Source organism: Callithrix jacchus, chromosome 7 (genome assembly GCF_049354715.1).
Source record: "Callithrix jacchus isolate 240 chromosome 7, calJac240_pri, whole genome shotgun sequence".
In the NCBI taxonomy this organism is placed as follows: Eukaryota; Metazoa; Chordata; class Mammalia; order Primates; family Cebidae; genus Callithrix; species Callithrix jacchus.
In genome coordinates, this window is record NC_133508.1 from 89,912,430 (window position 1) to 89,939,289 (window position 26,860).

At 46.7% G+C, this 26,860-nt stretch overlaps 1 long non-coding RNA gene and 1 pseudogene across 1 annotated transcript; both read right to left on the minus strand.

Annotated features, from left to right (window-relative positions):
* Nucleotides 1–2,063: 2,063 nt before the first annotated feature.
* On the minus strand, nt 2,064–9,933 carry LOC128928167 (large ribosomal subunit protein eL34 pseudogene; annotated as a pseudogene).
* Nucleotides 9,934–13,141: 3,208 nt separating this feature from the next.
* LOC144577001 (uncharacterized) lies at nt 13,142–26,125 on the minus strand. The gene is made up of 3 exons (XR_013520072.1): nt 23,193–26,125; nt 18,720–18,867; nt 13,142–17,632 (listed from the first exon to the last, which is right to left on the minus strand). It is a non-coding gene; the product is annotated as an uncharacterized LOC144577001 (long non-coding RNA).
* Nucleotides 26,126–26,860: the final 735 nt, after the last annotated feature.

Sequence of the window (26,860 nt, forward strand, 5' to 3'; positions counted from 1 at the left end):
AGATTGCCTGAACACAAGAGTTTGAGACCAGCCTGGGCAACACAGTGAAACCCCATCTCTACTAAAAAATACAAAAAATTAGCCAGGCACGGCAGCATGTGCCTGTAATCCCAGCTATTTGGGAGGCTGAGTCAGGAGAATGGCCTGAACCCAGGAGGTAGAAGTTGCAGTAAGCCAAGATCACGCCAGCCTGGGAAACAGGGCAAGACTCTGCCTCCAGAAAAATAAAAACAAAAACAAAAAAGTATGATGATCCCTGTGATATTTCCATTTAACATATTTAACAATTTTAATTTTTTTCTTAATTTTTCTTTTTTCTCTCCTTTTTTTTTTTTTTTTTTTTTTGAGACAGAGTCTAGCTGTCTCCTAGGCTGGAGTGCAGTGACATGATCTCAGCTCACTGCAACCTCCATCTCCCAGGTTCAATTGATTCTCCTGCCACCTCCCGAGTAGCTGGGATTACAGGCATGCACCACCACGCCCAGCTAATTTTTGTATTTTTAGTAGAGATGAGGTTTCACCATGTTGGCCAGACTGGTCTTGAACTCCTGACCTCAGTTGATCTGCCTACTTTGGCCTCCCAAAGCACTGGGATTACAGGTGTGAGCCACTGTGCCAGGCCTTTTTTTCTCAATTTTCTTAACCTCTGCCTCCTGGGTTCAAATGATTCTTGTGCCTCAGCCTCCAGAGAGGCTGGGATTACAGGTGCACACCACCACACGTGGCTAATTTCTGTATTTTTAGTAGAGATGGGGTTTCATCATGTTGGCCAGACTGGTCTCCAACTCCTGCCATCAAGTAATCTGCCCGCCTCGGCCTCCCAAAGTGCTGGGATTACAGGCATGAGCCATCACACCTGGCTTCAAATGTCCTTGCTCTAAGATAATTTGGTGGCAAGGAACAGTCTCTCGAGCTGGCTTAAACGCAGTGAGGGTGGCAGAGGGAGATGTTTTTAAGAACACAAAAATCTCACTGACGAGTTAGCAACCTAGGGACAAAAAAAGGACAGCTAGCCAGCATGAGGACAGAAAGTGTGGAATTATTTTCTGAGGCTGTTCTCTCTGTAGGGTTGTCTATTATTCGGCTTCATTTTTACAGCTTCCACTGCTTATACCTGGCTCAACATGAGTGTTCTAACTCCACCCTACAGGATCATTTAGTTCAAGGGTCCATTAGCATCTGATTCAGTCTTAGTACAAAATCCTTAGAAATAAATGGATTAGTTCTTGGGTCAGTGTTTTGCCCTCTGTCTCATCATCTATTACTGGTGTGGGGTCACGCTCTGTAAACATGGCTATCTAGGCTTCTTGAGAAGGATATGTGGATGTAAAATGATTTTAGAATTGTTGTTGGGCTAAATACACTGTGATAACAACCTTGGCCTAGCAAACATGAAGATGGGATGAACATCCTTTTCTTCTGTGACACTTAAAAAGAGTCTGTAGCACTGACCTGGTGCTTGGTATGACCTTTTATTTTTTGATTGTGTGCTCTTTTCTAACAACTGTAATGCTGTGGAGGTAGGGATTATTTTCTCTGACTCCTCAGAGCACCAACTCAATGTTTCTCAACACTGTGGGCCTGGGAATGACTTATTGCTGAGGTAAACTGCGTTCATAATGTTTTTGATGGGCTATACTTACCTACAGTTGACTGATCTTCTCTACATGGGGTTCCCAGAGGCATGTGACAGGTTTTTTTCTTTTTGTTACAGTAAAATATACATAAAGTTGACTTGGCACAGTGGCTCATGCCTGTAATGCCAACACATTGGGTGGCCAAGGCAGGCAGATTGCTTGAGCCCATGAATTCAAGACCAACCTGGGCAACATGGCAAAACCCTATCTCTACCAAAAAAAGAGTACAAAAATTAGCTAGGCATGGTGGTACACACCTGTAGTCCTAGCTACTTGGAAGGCTGTGGCAGGAGGATCACTTGAGCTCAGGAGGCAGAGGTTACAGCAAGCCAAGATCAAACCCCTGTACTCCAGCCTGGGTGACAGAGCAAGATCCTGTCTAAAAAACAAAAACAAAACACACACACACACACACACACACACACACACACACACACACACACACACATTATATATATAGTTTATCATTTTAACCAATATTGAGTGTACAATTCAGTAGCATTAAATACGTTCATATTGCGCAAACGTCATTACTATCGATCTCCAGAACTTTCATCCATTCCAAACTCAAACTCTGTACTCATTAAACAATAATTCTCCATTCTGCACTCCCCTTCTGCCCCCTGATAATTCTTTCTGTCTCTATAAATTTGATCATTCTAAGGCAGGGGTCCCCAACCCCCAGGCCATGACCCATACTGGTCCATGGCCTGTGAGGAACCAGGCTGCACAGCAGGAGGTGAACAGAGGGTGAGTGAGCAAAGCTTCATCTGTATTTACAGCTTCTCCCCATTGCTCACATTACTGCCTGAGCTCTGCCTCTTGTCAGATCAGTAGCACCATTAGATTCTCACAGAAGCGTGAACCATATTGTGAACTGCACATGCGAAGGATCTAGGTTGTGTGCTCCTTATGAGAATCTAATGCCTGATAATCTGTCACTGTTTCATATCACCCTCAGAAGGACAATTTAGTTGCAGGAAAACAAGCTCAGGACTCCCACTGATTCTACATTATGGTGGTTGTATAATTATTTCATTATATATTGCAATGTAATAGTAATAAAGTGCACAATAAGTGTAATGCATTTGAACCATCCCCCAGCATGTCCCCACTGGTCTGTGGAAAAACTGTCTTCCATGAAACCAGTTCCTGGTGCCAAAAAAGTTGGGGACCACTATTCTAAGATACCTCATACAAGTGGAATCATATAACCTTTGTTCTTTTATGTCTCACTTATTTCACTCAGCATAATGTTTTCAAGGTTCCTCAATGTTGTAGGATGTGTCAAAATTTCCTTCCTTTTAAAGGCTGAAAAATATTCTGTTGTATGTACATAACATATTTTGTTTATCCATCCATTCATCCATCAGTGGGCACTTGAGTTGCTGTTGTAAATAATGCTGCTATGAACATTGGTATACAAATGTGTTTGAGTCCCTGCTTCTTTCTTTTTTCTTTTTCTTACAGCAAGTCTTTTATTTCTTTTCTTTTCTTTTTTTTTTTTTTTGAGATGGAGTTTTGCTCTTGTTACCCAGGCTGGAGTGCAATGGCACCATCTCGGCTCACCACAACCTCCACCTCCTGGGTTCAAGCAATTCTCCTGCCTCAGCCTCCCGAATCGCTGGGACTACAGGCACGCGCCACCATGCCCAGCTAATTTTTGTATTTTTAGTAGAGACGGGGTTTCACCATGTTGACCAGGATGGTCTCGATCTCTTGACCTCGTGATCCACCCGCCTCAGCCTCCCAAAGTGCTGGGATTATAGGCATGAGCCACTGCACCCAGCCAAGTCTTTTCATTTTTATTACTCAGAAGTTTCATTTTTTATTTAGCTTTCTGACTCTGTGCTTGTGCCTTCAACACTTTCACAATGATTTTCTGCCCCTTGATAAGGAAAGCATGCTTGATCCTGTCACGAACATATTGAGCACACATGGAACCACCATAGGCCCTGCCCTGCTGACATGTTTCTTTGTTTTGGACAATCTCCTAAGAACTTTAGGTGTTACAGAACGAACCCTTGAAGCCTGCCTGGGCACATGCCACATGCTGATTTTGGTGCTTTCCCAACCTTCTTGGTATAAAGGTAAACAATTCTATTACCAGGGGTCCAGGACAGCCTAGTTTTGTTAGAGATTGTATTGTAGGAAAGCCTACATCGGTATGTCAAACACTGGACCATTTTGAGTGCCCCTATGCCAGCTCAAAAGACTGCTCTTGAGAGCTCTAGGCTTCCTCAGCTCCTCGGATGGCAGCCGATTGTGGACGAGTCCCTGCTTTCAATTTCTTTGGATATATACCTAGAGATAGAATTGTTGGATCATATGGTAATTCTGTATTTAATTTTTTTTTTTATGGAGACAGGGTTTCACCATGTTGGTCAGGCTGGTCTTGAACTCCTGACTTCAGGTGATCCATTCGCCTTGGCCTCCCAAAGTGCTGGAATTACAGGCATGAGCCACCGCGCCCAGCCTATATTTAATTTTTTGAGGCCCCTCCACACTGTCTTCCAAAGTGTACCGTTTTACATTCCCACCAGCAATGTACAAGGGTCCCAATTTCTCTACATCCTGACACTTATTTTTCATAATAACCTTCCTTATAAGTGTGAAGTGCTAGCTCATTGTGGTTTTCATTTGCATTTTCCTAATGATTAGTGATGCTGAGTATCTTTTCATGTGCCTGCTGGCTATCTGTATATCTTTGGAGAAATGTCTATTTAGGTCCTTTGCCAACCTGTTTTTTTAACTTATTTTTGGAGACAGGGTTTACACTGTTGCCTAGGCTGGAGTCCAGTAGTCTGACCATGGCTCACTGCAACTTTTGCGTCCTGGGATCAAGCAATCCTCCCATCTCAACCTCCCAAGTAGCTAGGACCACAGGTATGTACCACCACACCTAGCTAATTTTTAAGTTTTTTGTAGGGATGAGGTTTCACTATATTGCCCAGGCTGGACTCAAACTCCTCAGCTCAAGTGATCCTCCTACCTCAGCCTCCCAAAGTGCTGGGATTATAGGCATGAGCCACAATGCCCTGCCTTTGTGACCACTTTTTAATTGGGTTTTTATATTGAGTCATAGATGTTCTTTTTTTTTGAGACGGAGTTTTGCTCTTGTTGCTCAGGCTGGAGTACAGTGGTGCAATTTCAGCTCATTGCAACCTCTGCCTCCTGGGTTCAAAGTGATTCTCCTGCCTCAGACTCCCAAGTAGCTGGGATTACAGGCATGTGCCACCATGCCCAGCTAATTTCGTATTTTTAGTAGAGGTGGGGTTTCTCCATGTTTGTCAGGCTGGTCTTGAACTCCCTACTTTAGGTGATCTGCCTGCCTCAGCCTTCCAAAGTGCTGGGATTATAGGCTTGAGCCACCATGCCTGGCCTAGACATTCTTTATATATTTTGAATATTAATTCCTCATCAGATACTTGATTTGCAAATATTTTCTCCCTTCCTATGGGTTGCTTTTCTAATTTGTTTTTGGAGAGAGGGTGTTACTCTGCCACCCAGGCTGGAGTAGAGTGATCATAGATCATTGTAGCCTCAAATTCCTTGGATCAAGAGATCTCCCCACCTCAGCCTTTGGAATAGCTGGGACCACAGGTACATATCACCATGCCTTCCTTTTCTTTTTTGTTTTACTTTTTTGTAGAGATAGGGTCTCACTATGTCGCCCAGGTTGGTCTCCAACTCTGGCTTCCTACCTCAGCTTCCCAAAGTGCTGGGGTGATTACAAGTATGAACCACTATGCCCAGCTGCTTTTCTCTTTCTAGTGTCCTTTGTACATTTTGAAATTTGATGTAATGCAATTTATCTACTTTTTTTCTTTCATTGCCTGTGCCTGTTGGTGTCATATGGAAGCAATCATTGCCAAACTTAGTTTCATGAAACTTCTCTTTCTTTTAAGTTTTTTGTTTTTGTTTTGAGATGGAGTTTCACTGTTGTTGCGCAGGCTGGAGTCTAATGGCATGACCTTGGCTCATTGTAACCTCCATCTCCCAGGTTCAAGAGATTCTACCTCACCCTCCCAAGTAGCTGGGATTGCAGGCATGCATCACCACGCCTGGGTAATTTTTTTGTATTTTTAGTAGAGATGGGGTTTCACCATGTTGGCCAGGCTGGTCTCAAACTCGACTTCAGGTGATCTGCCCGCCTCAGCCTCCCAAAGTGCTGGGATTACAGGCGTGAGCTACTGCATCCAGGTTTGTTTTTTTTTTTTTAAGACGGGGTCTCACTCTATGGTCCAGACTTGAGTGCAGTGGCACAATCACAGCTCACTGCAGCCTTGACCTCCCCAGGCTTAGGTGATCCTCCCACTTAAGCCTCCTGAGTAGCTGGGACTCTGGGACTACAGGCAGGCACCACCATGCTCAGCTAACTTTATTTTTTGTAAAGATGAGGTTTTGCCATGTTGCCCAGGATAGTCCTCAACTCCTCAGCTCAGGGTTCTTCCTTCCTCAGCCTCCCCAAGTACACAGATTACAAGCATGAACCACCTTCCCCAGCCCTCTTTTAAGTTTTGTATCTTAGATTTTGGTCTTTCATCATTTTGAGTTTCTTTTTTTTTTTTTTTTTAGAGACGGAGTTTCGCTCTTGTTACCCAGACTGGAGCGCAATGGCGCGACCTCGGCTCACTGCAACCTCCGCCTCCTGGGTTCAGGCAATTCTCCTGCCTCAGCCTCCTGAGTAGCTGGGATTACAGGCACGAGCCACCATGCCCAGCTAATTTTTTGTATTTTTAATAGAGACGGGGTTTCACCATGTTGACCAGGATGGTCTCGATCTCTTGACCTCGTGATCCACCCGCCTCGGCCTCCCAAAGTGCTGGGATTACAGGCTTGAGCCACCGCGCCCGGCCCATTTTGAGTTTCTTTTTTTTCAGATGGAGGATTGTTCTGTTGCCCAGGCTGGAGTGCAGTGGTGCAATCTTGGCTCACTGCAACTTCTGACTCCTGGGTTCAAGCGATTCTCCTGCATCAGCCTCCGAAGTAGCTGGGATTACAGGTGCCTGCCACCATGCCTGGCTAATTTTTGTATTTTTAGTAGAGACAGGGTTTCACCATGTTGGCCAGGCTGGTCTCTAACTCCTGATCTCAAGTGATCCGCCCACCTCAGCCTCCTCCCAAAGTGCTGGTATTATAGGTATGAGCCACCGCACTCAGCCTCATTTCAAGTTAACTTTTGTATATGGTGTAAAGTATCTCTCATTCTTTTGCATATGGATATCCAGTTTTCCCAGTGCCATTTGTCGAATACTGTTTTCCAGGGAACGGTCTTGGCAACCTTCTTGAAAATCATTTGGCCCTACATGTGAGGGCTCATTTCTGGCCTCTATTTTATTCCATTGGTCTATGTATGTCTTTATGCCCAGTATCACATTGTTTTGATTGCTGTAGCTTTCAAGTAAATAAGCTGTCAAATCAGGAAGTGTAAGTCCTCCAACTTTGTTGTTCTTTTTCAAGTCTTTTGGCTATTTTGGGTCTCGAGATTCCATATGAATTCCTGGATGGGTTTTTTTTTCTTTTCTTTTCTTTTTTTGAGACGGAGTTTCGCTTGTTACCCAGGCTGGAGTGCAATGGCATAATCTCAGCTCACCACAACCTCCGCCTCCTGGGTTCAGGTAATTCTCCTGCCTCAGCCTCCTGAGTAGCTGGGATTACAGGCACGCACCACCGTGCCCAGCTAGTTTTTTGTATTTTTAGTAGAGATGGGGTTTCACCATGTTGACCAGGATGGTCTCGATCTCTTGACCTCGTGATCCCCCGCCTCAGCCTCCCAAAGTGCTGGGATTACAGGCGAGCCACCGAGCCCGACCAGTTTTCAGTGTTCTTATTGTCACTGTACACCACTGGTTAAATTTATTTCTAAGTATTTTATTCATATTGATGCTATTGTAAATAGAACTGTTTCCTTATTTCCTTTATGGATTATTCCTTGTAAGTGTATAGAAATGCAATTGAGGCTGGGTGCGGTGGCTCATACTTGTAATCCCAGCACTTTGGGAGGCCAAGGCAGGCGGATCATGAGGTCAAGAGATTGAGACCAGCCTGGCCAACATGGTAAAACCTCATCTCTACTAAAAATACAAAAATTAGCTTGGTGTGGTGGCATGCACCTGTAGTCCCAGCCACTCGGGAGGCTCAGGCAGGAAAATAGCTTGAACCCAGGAGGCGGAGGCTGCAGTGAGCCAAGACCACACCACTTCACTCCAGCCTGGCAACAGAGTGAGACTCTGTCTCAAAAAAAAAAAAAAAAAAAGAAATAAAATTGAGGTCAGGGTGGTGGCTCATACCTGTAGTTCCAGCACTTTAGGAGGCCAAAGTGGGTGGATCACGAGGTCAGGAGTTCGAGACTAGCCTGGCCAACATGGCAAAACCATATTCCTACTGAAAATACAAAAAAGTTAGCCAGGTGTGGTGGCACATGCCTGTAATCCCAGCTTCTCAGGAGGCTAAGGCAGGAGAATTGCTTGAACCTGGGAGGCAGAGGTTGCAGTGAGCTGAGATTGCATTGCTGAACTCCAGCCTGGGCCACAGAGTGAGACTTCATCTCAGGAAAAAGGAAAAAAAAAAAAAAGAAATGCAATTGATTTTTGTGTGTTGATTTTGCATTCTGCAAACTTGGCTGAATTCAATTATTAGCTTTTAAAAATTTTCTTTTTGAGACAGAGTTTTGTTCTTGTTGCCCAGGCTGGAGTGCAATGATGCGATCTCAACTCACTGCAACCTCCGCCTCCTGGGTTCAAGCGATTCTCCTGCCTCAGTCTCCTGAGTAGCTGGGATTACAGGCACCCACCACCATGGCTGGCTAATTTTTTGTATTTTTAGTAGAGACGGGGTTTCACCATGTTGGCCAGGCTGGTTTCAAGCTCCTAACCGCAGATGATCCATCCACCTCGGCCTCCCAAAGTTCTGGGATTACAGGGGTGAGCCACTGTGCTTATTAGTTTTTTTTTTTTTTTTTTTTTTTTTTTGATACAGAGCCTCATGATCACCCAGGCTAGAGTGCAGTGGTGTGATCTCAGCTCACTGCAACCTCTGTACCCAGGTTCAAGTGATTCTCATGCCTCAGCCTCCCAAGTAGCTGGGACTGCAGGTATCCACTACCTCTGGCTAATTTTTTGTATTTTTAGTAGAAATGAGGTCTCACCATGTTGACCTGAAACTTCTGACCTCAAGTGATCTGTCTGCCTCTGCCTCCCAAAGTGTTGGGATTACAGGTATGAGCCACCACGCCCAGCCTCCTTTATTAGTTCTTTTCTTTTTTTGAGACAGAGTTTCACTGTTGTTACCCAGGCTGGAGTGCAATGGCCCGATCTCGGCTCACCGCAACCTCTGCCTCCTGGGTTCAAGCAATTCTCCTGCCTCAGCCTCCCGAGTAGCTGGGACTACAGGCACGCACCACCATGCCCAGCTAATTTTTTTTGTATTTTTAGTAGAGACGGGGTTTCACCTTGCTGACCAGGATGGTCTCGATCTCTTGACCTCGTGATCCACCTGCCTCGGCCTCCCAAAGTGCTGGGATTTTAGGCGTGAGCCACCCCGCCTGGCTCTTTATTAGTTCTAAGTTTTTCTGTTGAATAGTTTGATTTTAAACACAGAAAAAGTGTGGCTGCAAGGTAAATTCACTACCTTGTTCAAGTTTATATATATGTATATATATATTTTTTGAGATGGAGTCTCACTCTGTTGCCCAGGTTGGAGTGCAGTGGCACGATCTCGGCTTACTTCAACCCCTTCACTTCCCGGGTTCAAGTTTGAGTCTCCATCTCAAAATAAAAAGATGGCAAAATTTTAAGAAACACCAGTGTCAGCTTGGCGCAGCGGCTCACGCCTGTAATCTTAGCACTTTGAGAGGGCGAGGTGGACGGATCACCTAAGGTCAGCAGTTCGAGACCAGCCTGACAAACATGGAGAAACCCTATCTCTACTAAAAATACAAAATTAACCAGGTGTGGTGGCACATGCCTGTAATCTCAGCTGCTTGAGAGGCTGAGACAGGAGAATCACTTGAACCCAGGAGACAGAAGTTGTGGTGAGCCAAAATGGTGCCATTGCACTCCATCCTGGGCAAGAAGAGCGAAACTCTGTCTCAAGAATGAAACAAAACAAAAAACACCAGTGTCAGAGATCAACATACATAACCCAAGAATTTTTGCCCGAATGCTATGAAACATCCAGAAGTATGCAAAATATTTCATTATTAACTTTATAAAAGTCAACTCCTGAATTCGTGCAAAAATTACAAACACTACTTATTTAAAAAAGAAAATCCTAACTTAGAGAACAACCCTTATGACAGGTTTGACTTTCAGGTTAATATTGAGTGATATTAATTAGTGAGAATATCTGACTGGAGAGACTATGTAAACATAATTTTCACTTCAATAAATATTTGTTGAGTGGTATGGGGTGATAAGTTTAGACTCTGGGATTTGATAGCTTTTGATTAGAATCTTGGTTCACTCACCAATTAGTCATTTGGCCTTTTGGCAACTTCCCTAAACTATTTTTTGTTCTTCTCTAAGATAGGGATTATAGACTGGGCGCAGTGGCTCATGCCTGTAATCCCAGCACCTTGGGAGGCTGACGTGGGCATATCACTTTGAGGTCAGGAGGAAGTTCAAGACCAGCCTGGCCAACATGGTGAAACCCCATCTCTACTAAAAATACAAACATTGGCTGGGCGTGGTGGTGGGTGCCTGTAACCCCAGCTAGTCGGGAGGCTGAGGCAAGAGGATGGCTTGAACCTGGGAGGCAGAGGTAGCAGTGAGCTGCGATTGTGCCACTGTACTCCAGCCTGGGTGATAGAGACTCCATCTCAAAAACAAACAAACAAAAGATAAGGATTATAATATCTGCCCCACTGGATTGAGAATTAAGTAACTTTGTATTCAATAGTAAGTGGTCAAAAAACATTAGATATGATGATGTTGAATAGGCTACGCATCAGGCACTATGAGAAAGTAAAAAGAAAATCAAATAATCTTAATACTTTACTATGGCAAAAGAATAGTAGGTTGGAAGTATATGTAAGGACATGCTCAGATATAAAATTTAGGTAGCTGGCTCCTGTGTAGTGGGCTGGAGAGAATGAATCATAAACACAACTATTAAGAAAGCTGTAATAATCTAGGCAAACTGTATGTTTTGCAATACAGGCTGAACTGGAGTGTTGTTCTACACAGGTTGAAATGCAGTGTAGAAAGGAGCCTTTCTGTGCCTAGAACCATGAGCTCTGGAAAATTTCCTAAGCCATAGCTTAGGAGATAACACACTTTAATCAACTTTCACCTTCACCTTAACTATTTAAGGGATTCTAAGAAATCATTTGACTCTTATAGGTACCATTTTACAGATAAAACTGAGGCTCAGAGAGCAAGGCCATCATTGCATTATTAATGGGGGGCACTATTCACATTGTAGTCTATGAAAATGGCACCTTCTGGAACACAACAAAAAGTGATGGCTTCCGAAGTTGTGCACTGCAGCAGCCCTGTCAGAAAGGGTACAACATAATGGTATATAGCAGAATTGATCTCTATCTAAAACCTTGTGCTTTTCCCACTATACCATACCATCTCTTACCACGGTATCTTATTTATGGGTATGTAGCATACCTAGGGTTAAACACTGAATTAAAACAAGAAACCAACACATCCCAGATATGGGTTTTTCATAGGAACTTCATAGGCTTATTAGAGTGAATTTAATGGAATCCTGTAAGCACCAGCTACTTAACAAATTAAGGTGCTTGATATATTCTTAAGCCATTACCTAATAGGAAAAACAAGGGTAAAACTGATAGAAGAGCCCAACCATTTACTTTAGACTTGTCCAAAACAGATGAGAAGCTTTACAAAAAAACCTCAAAGGACTAACAAAAATTAAGATCATACATCAATTTTTTTGTAGACTTTTTTTTTTTTAAAGACGAGGTTTCACCATGTTGGTCAGGCTGGTCATGAACTCCCAACCTCAGGTGATCCGCCCACCTTGGCCTCCAAAGTGTTTGGATTACAGGCGTGAGCCACCATGCCCAGCCCAAGAAGAAATTTTACTTTAAAAATAAATTTTTTTTAATCTTTTTTCTTTTAAAGATGGGGTTTCACCATGTTGGTCAGGCTGGTCTTGAACTCCCAAACCTCAGGTGATCCGCCCGCCTCAGCCTCCCAAAGTGTTGGGATTACAGGCGTGAGCCACTGCGCCTGGCTGACATTTCTTGAATCATCCCAAAACTTTAAGGTCAATTTCCCCCACAAAATGCTTTTATCATTGTTATCTTGGCAAAAAATACCTAACTTTAGTAAGAAGCACATATTTAACAACTAGTTCTTTAAAAAAAAAAAAAATATATATATATATATATATATATAAAACTATTTAATTCATATTTATGCCAAGAATACTACAATTAACAAAAGTTTCACCCGAACTCTCTTACCCTGTCTACCCACACTGGAGGGAGGAACATGTCTTTGTGGAGAGGATTTCTTTGAGACTCTATGCTTTGTTCAGGAAGGGGGAAGATACAAAAATATAGAACAAAAACGAGTATTGGCTCATTATATGCAAAAGAGGCCAGCCACTAAGGATTGTTATCAGTAAGATAAAAGGGAATACTGGCTAGAGATCCTTTAGATAAGTAGCTAAAACGTGGTCAAATGCAGAAGAGGAAGAAGCAAATACACAAACATTTTATGAGTATTAATAAAGACATCTCTGAACAAATAAAATCCCTTCCTTGAAAAATTTCAAATGAGATTCACAGAACTGTAGAAGCAGAAGAAACTTCTGACTTAGAAACATCTCATTTGGGCTGGGTGCCGTGGCTCATGCCTGTAATCCCAGCACTTTGGAAGGCTGACGGGGGTGGATCACCTGAGGTCATGAGTTTGGGACCAGCCTAGCCAACATGGTGAAGCCCCACCCCCACTAAAAATATAAAAATTAGCTGGGTGTGGTGGCGGGCGCATGTAGTCCCAGCTACTCTGGAGGCTGAGACAGGAGAACTGCTTGAACCTGGGAGGCAGAGGTTGCAGTGAGCTGAGACCGCAACATCGCACTCCAGTCTGGACAACAAGAGTGAAACTCTGTCTCAAAAACAACAATAACAAAAACATCTCATTTGACTGATAATAAATTTCAGAGTAGTTAGATGACCTGTCCAGGGTCACATAATTAATGCCAGAATCTTGATTAGGATACAAGTCTCGTAACTTCCACATGTGTGTTTTCTTTCACGTGCTATACCGCCCATTATTTATCTGTCCCTAACCACTTGAAGCAGTCTCCCTAACTCTCTCTGCCTCTACAGTATGCCCCCTTTGGGACAATTAGAGAAATAATTCTGGACTATGTAGACCATGTAGAGCTACTGATCTAACAATGGATGAGACATTATTTCAAACAATTACTGCACTAATATTCATTTACAGGTGGAGAGTAGAGGAATAATATAAAAGGAAATTCTGTACACAACAAGAGAAGCATAAGAGGAAATATTCTCTTTTGTATCTGTTATTTTATTCTGTTAAGCCCATATATTATATAAAACATAACAGGAAAAGTGAACAAATGTATAAAATCAATTGAGGTGTTTGGATGAAAAAAATACAAGAGCTTTGCCTTCATGTCTATAGGTCTCTTAATATATTGTTGGTCTTGCACATTAGATATCAAATAAAGATACCTAGCTCGACACAAAAGTTGGTAGCTGCAAGGTGAAGCTGTATTAGTGTGATGATGGCCAGGAAATGATATATTTTCTAAATTTTATCCTTAAATATTGGCCATAATAAATGCTGGTATAGCAAAACGCAAGCTTTTATTAGACTGCAAAAGAGAAACTTGAGTCAATGAATGCAACTTACCTCCAAGTCCTCTTAAAGGAGGTTAAAAATAAATAAATTCTGGGAACGATCCAAGATGGCCGATCACTAACATCCTGGGATTGCAGCTCTCAGTGTAGGCGCGGAGAACTAGAGGACGCCACACTTTCAGACGAATTCTGGTCGCTCACGGAGCAGAAGATCCCCAGTGAAGGAAACACACGGGTCGCCAGCGCGACTCTCGTGGCTGGCGCAGTGGTTCCACCGGCAGGTGCGGCAGCTCTTGGAGCAGAGTAAACAGGTTTGGAGGACCCACAAGGGCCCCCAGCACAACACCAGAGCCCGGCGCAGCAGCTGTGACGGCACCTCAGTGCGGCAGCGCTCAACGCAGAGTAAATGGGACCGGTTCCCCTTCTGACTGAGGTTTGGAGCCCCGGGAAGGCAGAGTCGCCTAGTACAGACACAAGAAGGAAGCCAGACAGGAGAATCCTGGGAAGAAAAGCACCATCAGTTTTTACGTCGCTGCTCTGGCCCTGGGAACTAACAACCTGGATGCCCACTCAAGAGACCTAATCTGAAAGTTGGTAAATTCAAAGACGAGCCCACTCAAGAGACCTAATCTGAAAGTTGGTAAATTCAAAGACGACAGGAGGATAAATTTACAATGACGGGAAGAAACCAGCGTAAAAAGGCTGAGAATACTCAAAGTCAGAACGCCTCTCACTCTAAAGATGATCACAGTTCCACATCAACAATGGAACAAGGCTTGATGGAGAAAGAGCGCATCCCGATGACAGAATCACTCTTCAAGGAATGGATAATAACAAACTTCGGTGAGTTAAAAGAACATGTTGTAGCCCAACGTAAAGAAACTAGGAACTTTGAAAAAAGGTTTGATGAAATCCTATTGAGAATAGACAACTTAGAGCGGAGTATGAGTGAATTAATGGAACTGAAGAATACAATACAGGAACTCCGAGAAGTATGCACAGGTTTAAACACTCGAATTGTTCAAGCAGAAGAAGGGATATCAGAGGTCAAAGTCCAACTTAATGAAATAAAACGTGAAGAAAAGATTAGAGAAAAAAGGATAAAAAGGAATGAGCAAAGTCTTCAAGAAATGTGGGACTATGTGAAAAGAACAAATTTACGTTTGATAGGTGTACCTGAATGCGACGGAGAGAATGAATCCAAGCTGGAAAATACCCTTCAGGATATTATTCAGGAAAATTTTCCTAAACTAGCAAAGCAGGTCAACATTCAACCCCAGGTAATACAGAGAACACCACAAAGATATTCCTCAAGAAGAGCAACCCCAAGGCACATAATCGTTAGATTCACCAGGGTTGAAACAAAGGAGAGGATACTAAGGGCAGCCAGAGAGAAAGGTCAGGTTACCCACAAAGGCAAGCCTATCAGACTTACAGCAGATCTCTCAGCAGAAACTCTATAAGCCAGAAGAGAGTGGGGGCCAATATTCAACATCCTCAAAGAACAGAACCTTCAGCCCAGAATTTCATATCCAGCCAAACTAAACTTCACAACTGAAGGAAAAATAAAATCTTTTATGAACAAGCAAGAACTCAGAGATTTTATTACCACCAGGCCTGCTTTACAAGAGCTTCTGAAAGAAGCATTACACACAGAAACAATCAGTATTACCCTTTCTAAAAAATACACCAAAAAGTAAAGAGCACCAACATAAGGAAGAATTTGCACCAACAAATGGATAAAACAGCCAGTTAACATCAAATGGCAGTAACCCTAAATTTAAATCGACTAAATCCCTCAATCAAAAGACACAGCCAAAACCCAACGGCATGTTACATCCAGACCTGTTTCACATGCAAGGATACACAAAGACTCAAAACAAAGGGATGGAGAAAGATTTACCAACCAAATGGAGAGCAAAAATAAATAATAAATAAATAAAAAGCAGGAGTTGCAAATCTTGTATCGGATAAAATAGATTTTAAAGCAACAAAGATACAGTGGTAAAAGGATCAATGCAACAACAAGAGCTAACGATCCTAACACCCAGATACATAAAGACTTAGACTCAATGAGACAGAAAATTAGTAAGGATATCAAGGACTCGAACTCAGATCCGGAACAAGTAAACTTAATAAATATTTATAGAGCTCCCCACTTCAAATACACAAAATATACATTCTTGTCAATACCACATCACACCTACTCATAAGTTTAAATGAAACATTGATTGGCCATTATTAATACCCAATGTTTTTCAGAATAAAGCAATATTTCCATTTACTCTCCCTCTTTCTCTTCCTCTCCTTTACCTATTTATTTATTTATTTTCTTTCCTTCTCTCAAAAAAGAAATCAACTTGTAAACCTCTAGATCCAGGTTGGCAATGTCTCTCTCATTGCTTGATTTCCTTCCTTCCCTTCCCTTCCCTTCCCTCCCTCCCTCCCCCCTTCTTCCCTTCCTTCCTCCCTACCGTCCTCCTTCCCTCCCTTCCTGCCTTCCTCCCAAAATAAATACAAAAATAAATAAATAAATACAATAAATAAATAAATAAATACTGTGTTTTACCAGTGCTCCCACCAAAGCATTATTCTAAGCATGCAGGAGGGTATAGTAAGCAGCTACAATAATAAGATCCAATCCAGAGGTAAGTTCAAGGCCAAGAGTAGGAGAGTGGCTGAGGAAATCCTCCTCGGGCCAGTACCATTTCATCGAATGCCCATTTGTGCTGGGGGATGAGTCTATTTACAGAGTGGGCTGGACTGGAGAGAGAAAGCCCAGAGGAGGCCCAAGCCTACCTAGTGGTCTGTGAGGGCTTCCAGGAGGAGGTGAGGTTTGCACAGAGCCTTGGAGACAACCAGGATGTAGCAAGGGAGGGTGATATTCAGGATATTCTGTCTCTTTGGGGTTCCCTGGACAGGCCTCCTGCTGCCAGCTCAGCACCACGCCAGGCTGGTGGAAGCCTCCAGAGACCACTCAGCAGACCCACCAGAGTGGGGGTGGGGAGCCCCTGCTCATGCTGATAGTGACAGAGGCCCCCACCACGGCCGGACAGGCCCCCAGGACAGTGGGGCTCAGGATCAGGAGGCAGGTTTCAGGGTCTGAGTGGTTCTGCCCTGCCTGCCTGGGGACTGCCCATGTCCTGACCCCCGGAACCTATGAGCATGACCTCATTGGGAGACAGGATCTAACTGCATCCTGGATTTTTTCTAGTGGCCCCTTAGTCCCATGACAGTGTCCTTGTAAGACAGAGAAAAGACACAGACAGAGGCACCACCAGCAGGTAGGAATTGGCCTGGGACTCTGAGGGCCAACCCCAGGCTCCTTGGCAGTGATGGCAACAGACGAAGGCCCGGAAGTGGAAGGGATGGGGGTTCCCAGGGAGGTCCCTTCCCCTCCCTGAGCCTCAGTTTCCTCCTCTGTAAAATGGGGCTGAGCCCACCCCGTTCCATGGCAGGGCTGCTGGGAGTTGACCTGATGGAGAGTAAGGCTTTGTGGGCAGCGTCTCTGGAGTGCTTGGGAAGGGGAGCGCAGGGACCTGGCAGGGCCATGCCCAGAGGGCTCGGGCTGGACTGAGTGCTCTGCCATCCTGTCCTGAGATCCTTCAGCATTTGTGAAGGAGAAGTTCCCCATCAGGTTCACCTGGGCTTGGCCAGCTCATTATTTGCCTGGTCCTGGGTGTGGGCAGCACCATTTGGGTCCCTGGTGCTGTGGACCCAGCCCTCCCCTGTAGAATGCCCCCACCCTCTCCCCAATGGGCCTCCCTCCTGGGAAACCTCCCTGACCACCAGCCTACCCGGGCCTTCCTCCCACAGCCTGGATGGCCCTGGGGCAGGGGCCGCGGCAGCCACCTGGACGGTCCAACCCCACCCGGGCCCCGCCCCCAGCACGTGCCAGGCACGGCAGGAAGGGTTTGCTGATGGGCTACAAGGTGATACTTGGGGGACACGGAGGGGCGCAGGTGTGGCTTCCCCAGCCCAGCCCCAGGAGGGCCCACAGCTGGAATTTTCTTCGTCCAGAACCATCCTGAATGGCGTCCACGGAGGGGCTGGGTGTGAGTCACCCCCAGACCAGACAGTAGCTCTCTAGTCCACGCCCGCAGGTGGCTTGATGGGATCCATGGGGCGCTGCTGGACCTAATGGTTGATGAAGAGAAGACAGCAGCACACCCACCTGGGAAGAGTAAAGTCAGAGTTACGTTGGTTACGGTTAGGGTTAGGCTTAGACGGGACATCCAGTTGGGATGAGCATGGGGCATCAATGCAGAGGGTACGAGTTTCCTAGATACTTCAGACAACCCAACTTCTTTCCCCTCCCCACCACTGTTCTCCAGTTAACTACTTATCAGCTCACCCTGTGGACAAGGTAGCCAAGCAGAAGTGAAGACAATCGTGCAGCCAGTGAGTGAATGGCAGGGATCCCTGGAACCCCCACAACCACCAGGTGGACATTCAAAAGCCAAAGCTCGCCGGGAGCGGTGGCTCAAGCCTGTAATCCCAGCACTTTGGGAGGCCGAGACGGGTGGATCATGAGGTTAAGAGACTGAGACCATCCTGGTCAACATGGTGAAACCCCGTCTCTACTAAAAATACAAAAAATTAGCTGGGCATGGTGGTGCGTGCCTGTAATCCCAGCTACCCAGGAGGCTGAGACAGAAGAATTGCCTGAACCCAGGAGGTGGAGGTTGCGGTGAGCCGAGATCGAGCCATTGCACTCCAGACTGGGTAATAAGAGCGAAACTCTGTCTCGGAGAGGGGGGGTTGCCAAAGCTCATCTCCGATGCCCCCACCCTAAAAGCCAAGCTTGAGCCAGTTCTTCCCTCCTTGGGTGAAACCTATGAACATTTTCGGCTCTGTTGCAGACTGCAGGGGGTGGGGGGGAAGGACCATCCTCTCCCTCCTGCCCTTCCTTACTAGTGGGTGGTCCTGATCTTCTGTCCATGGTTTGCAAACGCAGCTTCCAATCCCCTTTCCCATGGGGAGCCCCCCCTTTGTGGACAGGCAGGAGTCTCCCTGGACAGAGACCCCAGCTCTGCCTCAGAAATGCCCCCAGGTGATCTTCAGAAGTGAAAATGGACCTCCAGCCCCACCTCTTCAATGTGCAGCTGGCCAGTGAGTTCAAAAGAGAAGGATACGGGGCAGGGGCAGGGGCACCGTGCTGGAGAGGCAGCATTGGGCACTCAGACCTAGATTCATAGCCCAGCTCTGCTGCCCTCCCAGCTCTCCCCTCTCCGTCACCTCCCTGGGACTTGTCTCCTCACCCTAAGACTGGGGCAGTGGTGTCTCCACCCTGGGACGACCATGTGAGGGCAACAGGAAATATTCGTAGAGCTCCTGGCCAGGCTCCGCGTCCAAGGTGAGTCCTGCAGGCCCCACAGAGCCCATGCATGGGGCTGGAGGCAATGTGGCCTGTGCAGGGGAGGAGAGAGAGGAGGAACGTTCCTCTGCCTCATCACTGCCCCAGAGGCACCAATTTAATGCCCCACCTGAGGCAAGGAGGAGACAAGGCATGGGGGAAGAGGGTAGGGTGGCCAGCAGGGCCTGGACAGAGGCCAGGGAGGAGCGATGAGAACAGCCAGACACCAGCTCACAGGCAGCAATGGAGGCCAGTGCCTGCTGTGGCCACACCTGGGCTTCTTCCTGACTGTTCATCCTGGACATCTGCAAACTGAGCCTCCCCTACACACACACACACACACACACACACACACACACACAACAGCCCCAGGAGCTCCTTGTTGGAAATAGACACTTGGCACCACAAAGAAAAATCAGCACTGAGGCAAAGGATTTGTCAGCAATGCGACTTTTACTTCCTGGGCTGCAGGAAGGGTATCCTCTCTAGCCATCTTGCCACAAGAGTACAATGAACAAAGGAAAACAGACAAATTTATTCCTTATGCATTTGGGGTCATCCTTACTGCTATGTCTGATCTCCGTTGGCTAGAGCCAGAACTCACAATCTAAACTAAAAGCCGATTGGCTAATAACTTAAAACTTTTCTTTTTTTTTTTTTGAGATAGAGTTTCACTGTTACCCAGACTGGAGTGCAATGGCACGATCTCGGCTCACTGCAACCTCTGCCTCCTGGGTTCAAGCAATTCTCCTGCCTCAGCCTCCCAAGTAGCTGAGACTACAGGCGCGCACCACCATGCCCAGCTAATTTTTGTATTTTTAGTAGAGACGGGGTTTCACCTTGTTGACCAGGATGGTCTCGATCTCTTGACCTCGTGATCCACCCACCTCGGCCTCCCAAAGTGCTGGGATCATAGGCATGAGCCACCACGCCTGGCAAAACTTTTCTAAACAGGTAAAAGCAATGGAGAGCTTGGGGCATGCCTGTGAGCACGTCCAGCACAGATATCCTGGTTAAAGTACAAGGACATAGAATGTATTACGTGCCTGTAAGCATGGCATGCCTAACTGCTACAGAGGATAGGGCTTAACAAAGAGTTATTAGCACACTTATGATTTATTCTTTAACAAGAAAGAAAACTTTAAAAAGGAACTTTTTACTTCCCACACCCCTCCCAAAGCCCCCTCCTCGCCCCCCTCTGCAGGTCAGGCCATCTTGGTCTCTGGCCTGAACATAAAACCGTAAATCAGGGCTGCTGCCCCTCCACTTGAACATCCTCTGCTCAGGTCCAGGGACCCCCGTGTAGAATTTAAACTCTTCCCAGGGCTGGGGCCGGGGAAGCCTGCTTGCCTGCCTTGCTTCCTGGGCTTCCTCTCCTCATCGCCTGCCCATCAAGGTCCTCTGCTCCTGATGCCCTGAGCCATCCTCGGGACTTCAGCTAGGCCTTTGCATGGGCTGCGCCCTCTGTGGCAGCCTCTTCCGTGCACCTGCCCACCTGCTACCATCCCCTGGTCTCGGCCCACTCGACCTATGGCTGCAGCAGAGCCTCTGATCCACAGCCTTACCTCCTGCTTACTCTCCAGGCCAGACCCTCCCAGGACAGGCCCACTGCTTCCCAGGGACAGGCCTCGTTGGCGTTTGTCAAATGATGGTGCCCTGGTAGGCTCCTACCTACCTGCCTTCTCCCGATCTCCCTCAACAGCAGCTCCCCCACAATGACCCTTGCTTTGGGCTCCTGAGTCTTGATGAGGGTTCTAGGGCCTGTGCAGAAAGCCTAACACCGAATCACTCCATGCACATCTGCTGAATGACCCAGGGTCACAGAGATGACTTCATCCCATAGCCTGGCCCTGGAGCCTCAAGGGGGAGAAAGGCAGCTCCACAAGTAACACTGTTGGAGCCAAATGGACGGGAAGCAACGGGGATGTCCTTTGGCAGGGGACTGCGGGAATAAACTCAGGCACAGCGAGACAATGAGATGCATTCAGCGCTAAAAAGAAATGGGCTATGCAGCCATGAAAAGGCATGGAAGTGGCCAGGCGCGGTGACTCACACCTGTAATTTCAGCACTTTGGGAGGCCACGACAGGTGGATCCCCTGAGGCCAGGAGTTCGAGACCAGCCTGACCAACGTCTCGAAACCTCGTCTCTACTAAAAATACAAAAACTTAGCCGGGCATAGTGGCAGGTGCCTATAATCCTAGGTACTCAAGAGGCTGAGGCAGGAGAATTGCTTGAACCTGGGAGGCAGAGATTGCAGTGAGCTGAGATCACACCATTGCACTCCAGCCTGGGCTATAAGAGCAAAACTCTATCTCAAAAAACAAAAACAAAAACAAAAATCATAAAGTCTGTTAACTTTTTTAAGGCAGAGTGAGAGGTGTCATTAAGGAGAGGCAGGAAGTGGGGGGTGAAGAGTGCGTAGGGGCCCCATCCCACCTGGGAGACTCAGCAGTCACCCAGCCAAGCCAAGCTCAGTGTCTGCATCCACCGGGGGCACCCCTGACGGAGCCCCAGGAGTGTCGGGGGAGGTCTTTGTAACTGAGGGTCCTGGGTCTAAGCGGTTTGTGGAGACGGACTGGGACTAGATGAAGCTGTTGATGCAGCGGAATGGCACTAGGGATGCAGTGAGGCAAGGGTTTCTAGCACGTATTGGTTAGAGAGCAGTCCTTTCATGAGCAAGCAGCTCACCCCGTGAGGTAAGCTATTGTTCAGATAAGTGGGTTCCAGGACGTTCCTGAAACAAGAAAGTCCTTTGCTACTGTGTCTTCCTGAGCAAGGATTTTCTGGAACAGTCTGGTCATAGTATCACGTGCAGTCGCAGCTCTGGGTTGGATGAGCTGTGAGCTGGCAGTTTGTTCTCAGGCTCAAGAGGATGGACCAAGGGTCTGGTGAGGGCAAAACCTGAGGCTCCAAAGAGCTCAGAGGGGAGCAGGGAGTCAATCACATGAGGCCTCCATGTTCCCATCTATAAAATGGACCTTGGCCTGCATGGATTCATAGGGCCCTTCCAGCTCTCCTGGATGACTGTTTGAATCCAGGCCCTGGGGAGGTGGGATGGGTGGGGGCTGGGATTCACACATAGGAGGTCACAGTGGAGCAGTGTCAGAGGCAGAGTTGGGTCCGGATGTCCCAACATCCAGTCCAGCCTGCTCCCTGGTCCATCTCCCTGACCAAGAAGTGTGGGGAGCCAGGAAATCAGGGCCAGGGCTGGGGAGTAGGGCTGGGCCTTCCAGAGGTGCAACCCCTCATCCCTTCCTACAGCCCACCAGTCTGAGACCTTGACTCCTCTGCCTCCCTCGATTCCTTGTCCCACGGCCAGCCCCTACCAGTCACCTTGTCCCATGGCCAGCCCCTGGCTGTCACCACCTCTCTTTGCATCTCCCTGGGTCTAGCCCATTCCCTCAAATCCATTCCCCATGCTGGAAAGATCTGTCTTAGCAAAACCCAAGTTCGACCCTGTCACTCACCTACTCAAAAACCCTCACGGCTCCCCATTGCCCTGTAGACAAAGAGTCTCCTCACCATATCAGAATCCTAGCTGCCTGTTTTGCATATATTGATCCCAAAATTCATATGGAAATGCAAGGGGCCCAGAAAAAAAAAACAATCTTGAAACTTACTGCAAACGATCAAAACTTACGCAAAGCTACAGCTACCAAGACATGTAGTACTGGCATGAGAAAAGACATATAGGTCAATAGAACAGAGTAAGAGTTCAGAAATAAACCCATACACACATATATGGCCCATTGATATTCAACAAGGGTGCCAAGACAATCAAAGAATCATCTTTCAACCAAATGGAGCTGAGACAATTGGGTATCCACATGCAAAAGAGTGAAGCTGGACCCCTACCTCACTCCATATACACAAACTAACTCAAAATGGATCAAAGATAGCCATGGAAGAGTTGCCACTATAAAAAGCAGAAGAGAACAGGTGCTAATCTTCAAGACCTCGGATTAGGCAAGAGTTTCTGACACCAACAGCATAAGCAATCAAAGAAAAATACAAAGAAAATGGATTTCATCAAGATTGAAAACTGGTGCTTCGAAGGACATTCACAAGAAAGTGATAAAACAACTCAAAGACTAATAGGAACTATTTGTAAATCACATATCTAATACAGATATAGTATTTCAAATATATAAAGAACTACTCCAGCTCAATAATTAAAAAAAAAAAAACAAATATCCCAATTAAAAAGTGACCAAAGGCGGCTGGGCAGGGTAGCTCACACCTGTAATCCCAGCACTTTGGGAGGCTGAGGCGAGGGGGATCACTTGAAGTCAGGAGTTCAAGACCAGCGTGGCCAACATGGCAAAACCCCATCTCTACTAAAAGTACAATAATTAGCTGGGCATGGTGGTGGATACCTGTATTCGCAGCTACTCGGGAGGCTGAGACAGAAGAATCACTTGAACCCAGGAGGCAGAGGTTGCGGTGAGCCGAGATCATGCCACTACACTTCAGCCTGGGCAATGGAGTGAGTCTCTGTCTCAAAAAAAAAAAAAAAAGTGACCAAATAATTTGAATATATACTTCTCTAGACAAGACATACTCATGGCAACAGGCACATGAAAAGGGACCCAATATCACTAGTCATCAGGAAAATGCAAATCGAACCCACAATATCACAGCACTTCACAATGGCAAAGATGGCTATACTAAAAAAAAAAAAATGACAATTACAAATTGCAGCAAGGATATAGTGAAATTACAGCCTTTATACATTGCTGGTGGGAAGGTAAAATGGTGCAGGAGGTTTGAAGAACACCCTGGTAGTTCCTCAGAAAATTAAACATAGAGTTACAGCAATCCCACCCCAGGTATCTACTCAAGAAAACAGAAACACATATCCACACAAAAATGTGCACATGAATGTTTACAGCAGCACTATTCACAACAGCAAAAAGTGGAAACAACCCAAATTTCCATCAACAGAAAATGCACAGACAGCATGTGGTACACACATGCAATGCAATGCTACTCATCCATAAAAAGGACTGAAGTCCTGACAAGTGACACATCGTGGGTCAACCTTCAAAACATGGTGCTCAGTGAAAGAAGCCCGACACAAAAGGCCACAGATTCTAGGTTTCCATTTGTATGAAATGTCCAGAATAGGAAAATCTACGGAGACAGAAAGATTGGTGATCACCAGGTGCCGGGGGCATGGGGGAGCGTGCAGGGTTTCTTTCAGGGAAACATAAATGTTCTGGAATTAGATTGGTGGTTGCATAATCTTGTGACTATACTAAAAACTATATTGTATGTATGCCTTAAGAGGGTGAATTTTATGGTATGTGAGTTGATCTCAGGTTTTTTTTAAAGGCCCTCCAGACTCCTTAGCTGGCATTTAGGAGCCATCCCAGCAGGGCCCACAGCCTCTCCTGCCTCATTTCTCACTCAGACCTTCTAACTACATCCTCTACCACCATGAAGCCTATGAGGAAGCCTATGAGGTCACACCCCAGCCCCACTGGGCAATCACAGCATTCGTCACCCAGCATTGGGGTGGTGAAGTGTCCTCCAACCCACTGTGAGCTCCCCTGGGTCAGGGACCAGACTGGCTGTCCCTGTGTCCACAGCAGCCAGCAGAGGCCCCATAGATCCACAGAGCAGACATCAGACCAGGAGCAGAGGTGGATGAATGGATAGATGCGTGCTTGCATGGATGATGGATAAATGAATGTATCCATGGATGGACAGTTGGATAGGGGGATGGATGATGGCTGGATGAATAAATGGAAAATGGGGGGGTGGATCAGTGGATGGAGAAATGATTGAACAGATAAATGGATGGGTGGGTGGATAAATGATGAATAGATAGATGAATGGATGGTCAGATAGGTGGAAGGATAACAGGTGGATGGATAGTTAGATGTGGGGGATGGGTGGTGTGAATGAATGGATGGATGATGGGTAGGTGGATGAATGGATGAGTGAATGAATGAATAGATAGTTGGATGAATAGCTGGATGGGTAGAAGGAGATGGATGGATGATGGGTAGATAGCTGAATGGATGGATGGATGGATAGATGGATGGATGGATGATGGGTAGATAGCTGAATGGATGGATGGATAGCTGGACAGTTTGATGAGGGGATGAATGATTAGTGGATGGGTGGGTGGAAGGATGGACAAATGATTGAACAGATGGATGGATGGGTGGGTAGGTGGGTGGATGAATAATGAAGGGATATATGAATGTATGGGTAGACGTGTGGATGGGTTTTCAGGAGCCTAAAATGTCTGACCATTGCCCCTGTTTTGGGACAAAAGAATGGCCACCACTTCTTTCATTCCTGTACCTTCTTTCCCTGCTGACTCTAATGGCTCCAGAGAGACCAAGGGCAATAGAAGGGAATGGTCAGGCCAAGCAGGCTGGGGAAGGAGGTTAAGAGTCAGTGCCATACTTTGCCCCAGATTTCACAGCCCAGCAAGCATTCCTTGCTAGGAGCTCTGGCAGTGAGAACAGGACCCATGGGAGTGCCTCAGAGCAGACAGGCCACCTTTCCTGAGCCAAATGGAGACAAGAGCCCTGGCCAGGGAGGGGAGAGAGGGAGGGCCCAGGCTTGGCTTTTCTGCTGAGCCCAGGGAAGGTAACAACTCAGCAAGGTACGAGCAGGGAAGAAGACAGACACGCCCCAAAGTGGCCCAAGCTGGCTGGAGCCTCACGGATACACAGCATCCCCCAGCAGCCCGCACACCGTCCAGCCAAGGGGCGCACTGGCTGGCTTGGACCACAGCCACCCCACTGCTGTCTCAGAGTAGATCCCACCACCACCTTCTGAAGTCAACAAGGCAGGGTTCCTTGCGGCCATTTCACAGAAAGGCAAACTGAAGTCCCATAAACCGAGTGGGACTCGGTTGATCTGAGCCTGCTTCCCCCAACCAGTACTCCCACTCACTGATCTACAAAAACCAAGAGTGGCTTCAGAGGAACCCACAGCTGTCACTGTCCCCGTGGAGGCGCAACCTTGTGGGTCACATCAGTGGTGACAATGCTCATTTTTCATTTTCCTGCCCACAGCCTTCTGCAGAGGCTTCCTGAGTACCTACCCCATGCCCAGCACTGTGCCTTGCACTGGAGGTTTACAAGGAACAAAATTGGCCCACGAACTTACAGAGCTGGGGTCCCAGGGAAAGGGGGCGTCACTGAGTCCTCGCTGACAAGTTCATCTTCGTGCCTCTGCGAGGAGGCCGGGAGGGACACGTGGCTGATGCCCTTGCATCTGGGTGGGCCCAAAAAGGATTTCCCAGAGGAGGTGCTTCTGAACCTGAAACCCAAAGATTGAAAAGGAGGCATCCTGGTAGGAGAGGGGGCGTGGCATGAAGGGGCGGAGAGGGGGGCGTGGCATAGAGGAGAGGGGCGTGGCATGGAGAAGGGAGGGAGAGGGGGCGTGGCATGGAGAAGGGGTGGATAGGGGGCGTGGCATGGAGAAGGGGGGGATAGGGGGCGTGGCATGGAGAAGGGGAGGAGAGGGGCTGAGGAGGCAGCTCCAGGGGGAAGCTCAAAGCATGTGGAAAAGGAACGCAGGCTTTGGGCAACTCTGTGGCCAGCGTGGCAACTGAGGCCAGGCCAAGCCGAGGGGCTTAGTGTCTAAAGATAAGATGAGAATTCCAAAACACTCAGGCTTTAGGAGGCAGCTTCGAAGCAACCAGGGTACTTATTATTATTATTTTAGATTTGGTGTAACCAGGCTGGACACAGTGGCTCATGCCTGTAACCCCAGCACTTTGGGAGGACGAGGCGGGTAAATCACCTGAGGCCAGGAGTTCAAGACCAGCCTGGCCAACATGGTGAAACTATTTTTAGTCTCTACTAAAAATAAATAATTTTTTTAAAAAAGGCAGGCGTGGTGGCAGGTGCCTGTAATCCCAACTACTTGGGAGGCTGAAGCAGGAGAATTGCTTGAACCTGGGAGGCAGAGGTTGCAGTAAGCTGAGATCATGCCACTGCACTCCAGGCTGGGTGACAGAGTGAGACACCATCTCACACACACACACAAAAAAAGTAGTGTAACCAGGGCTTAAAAG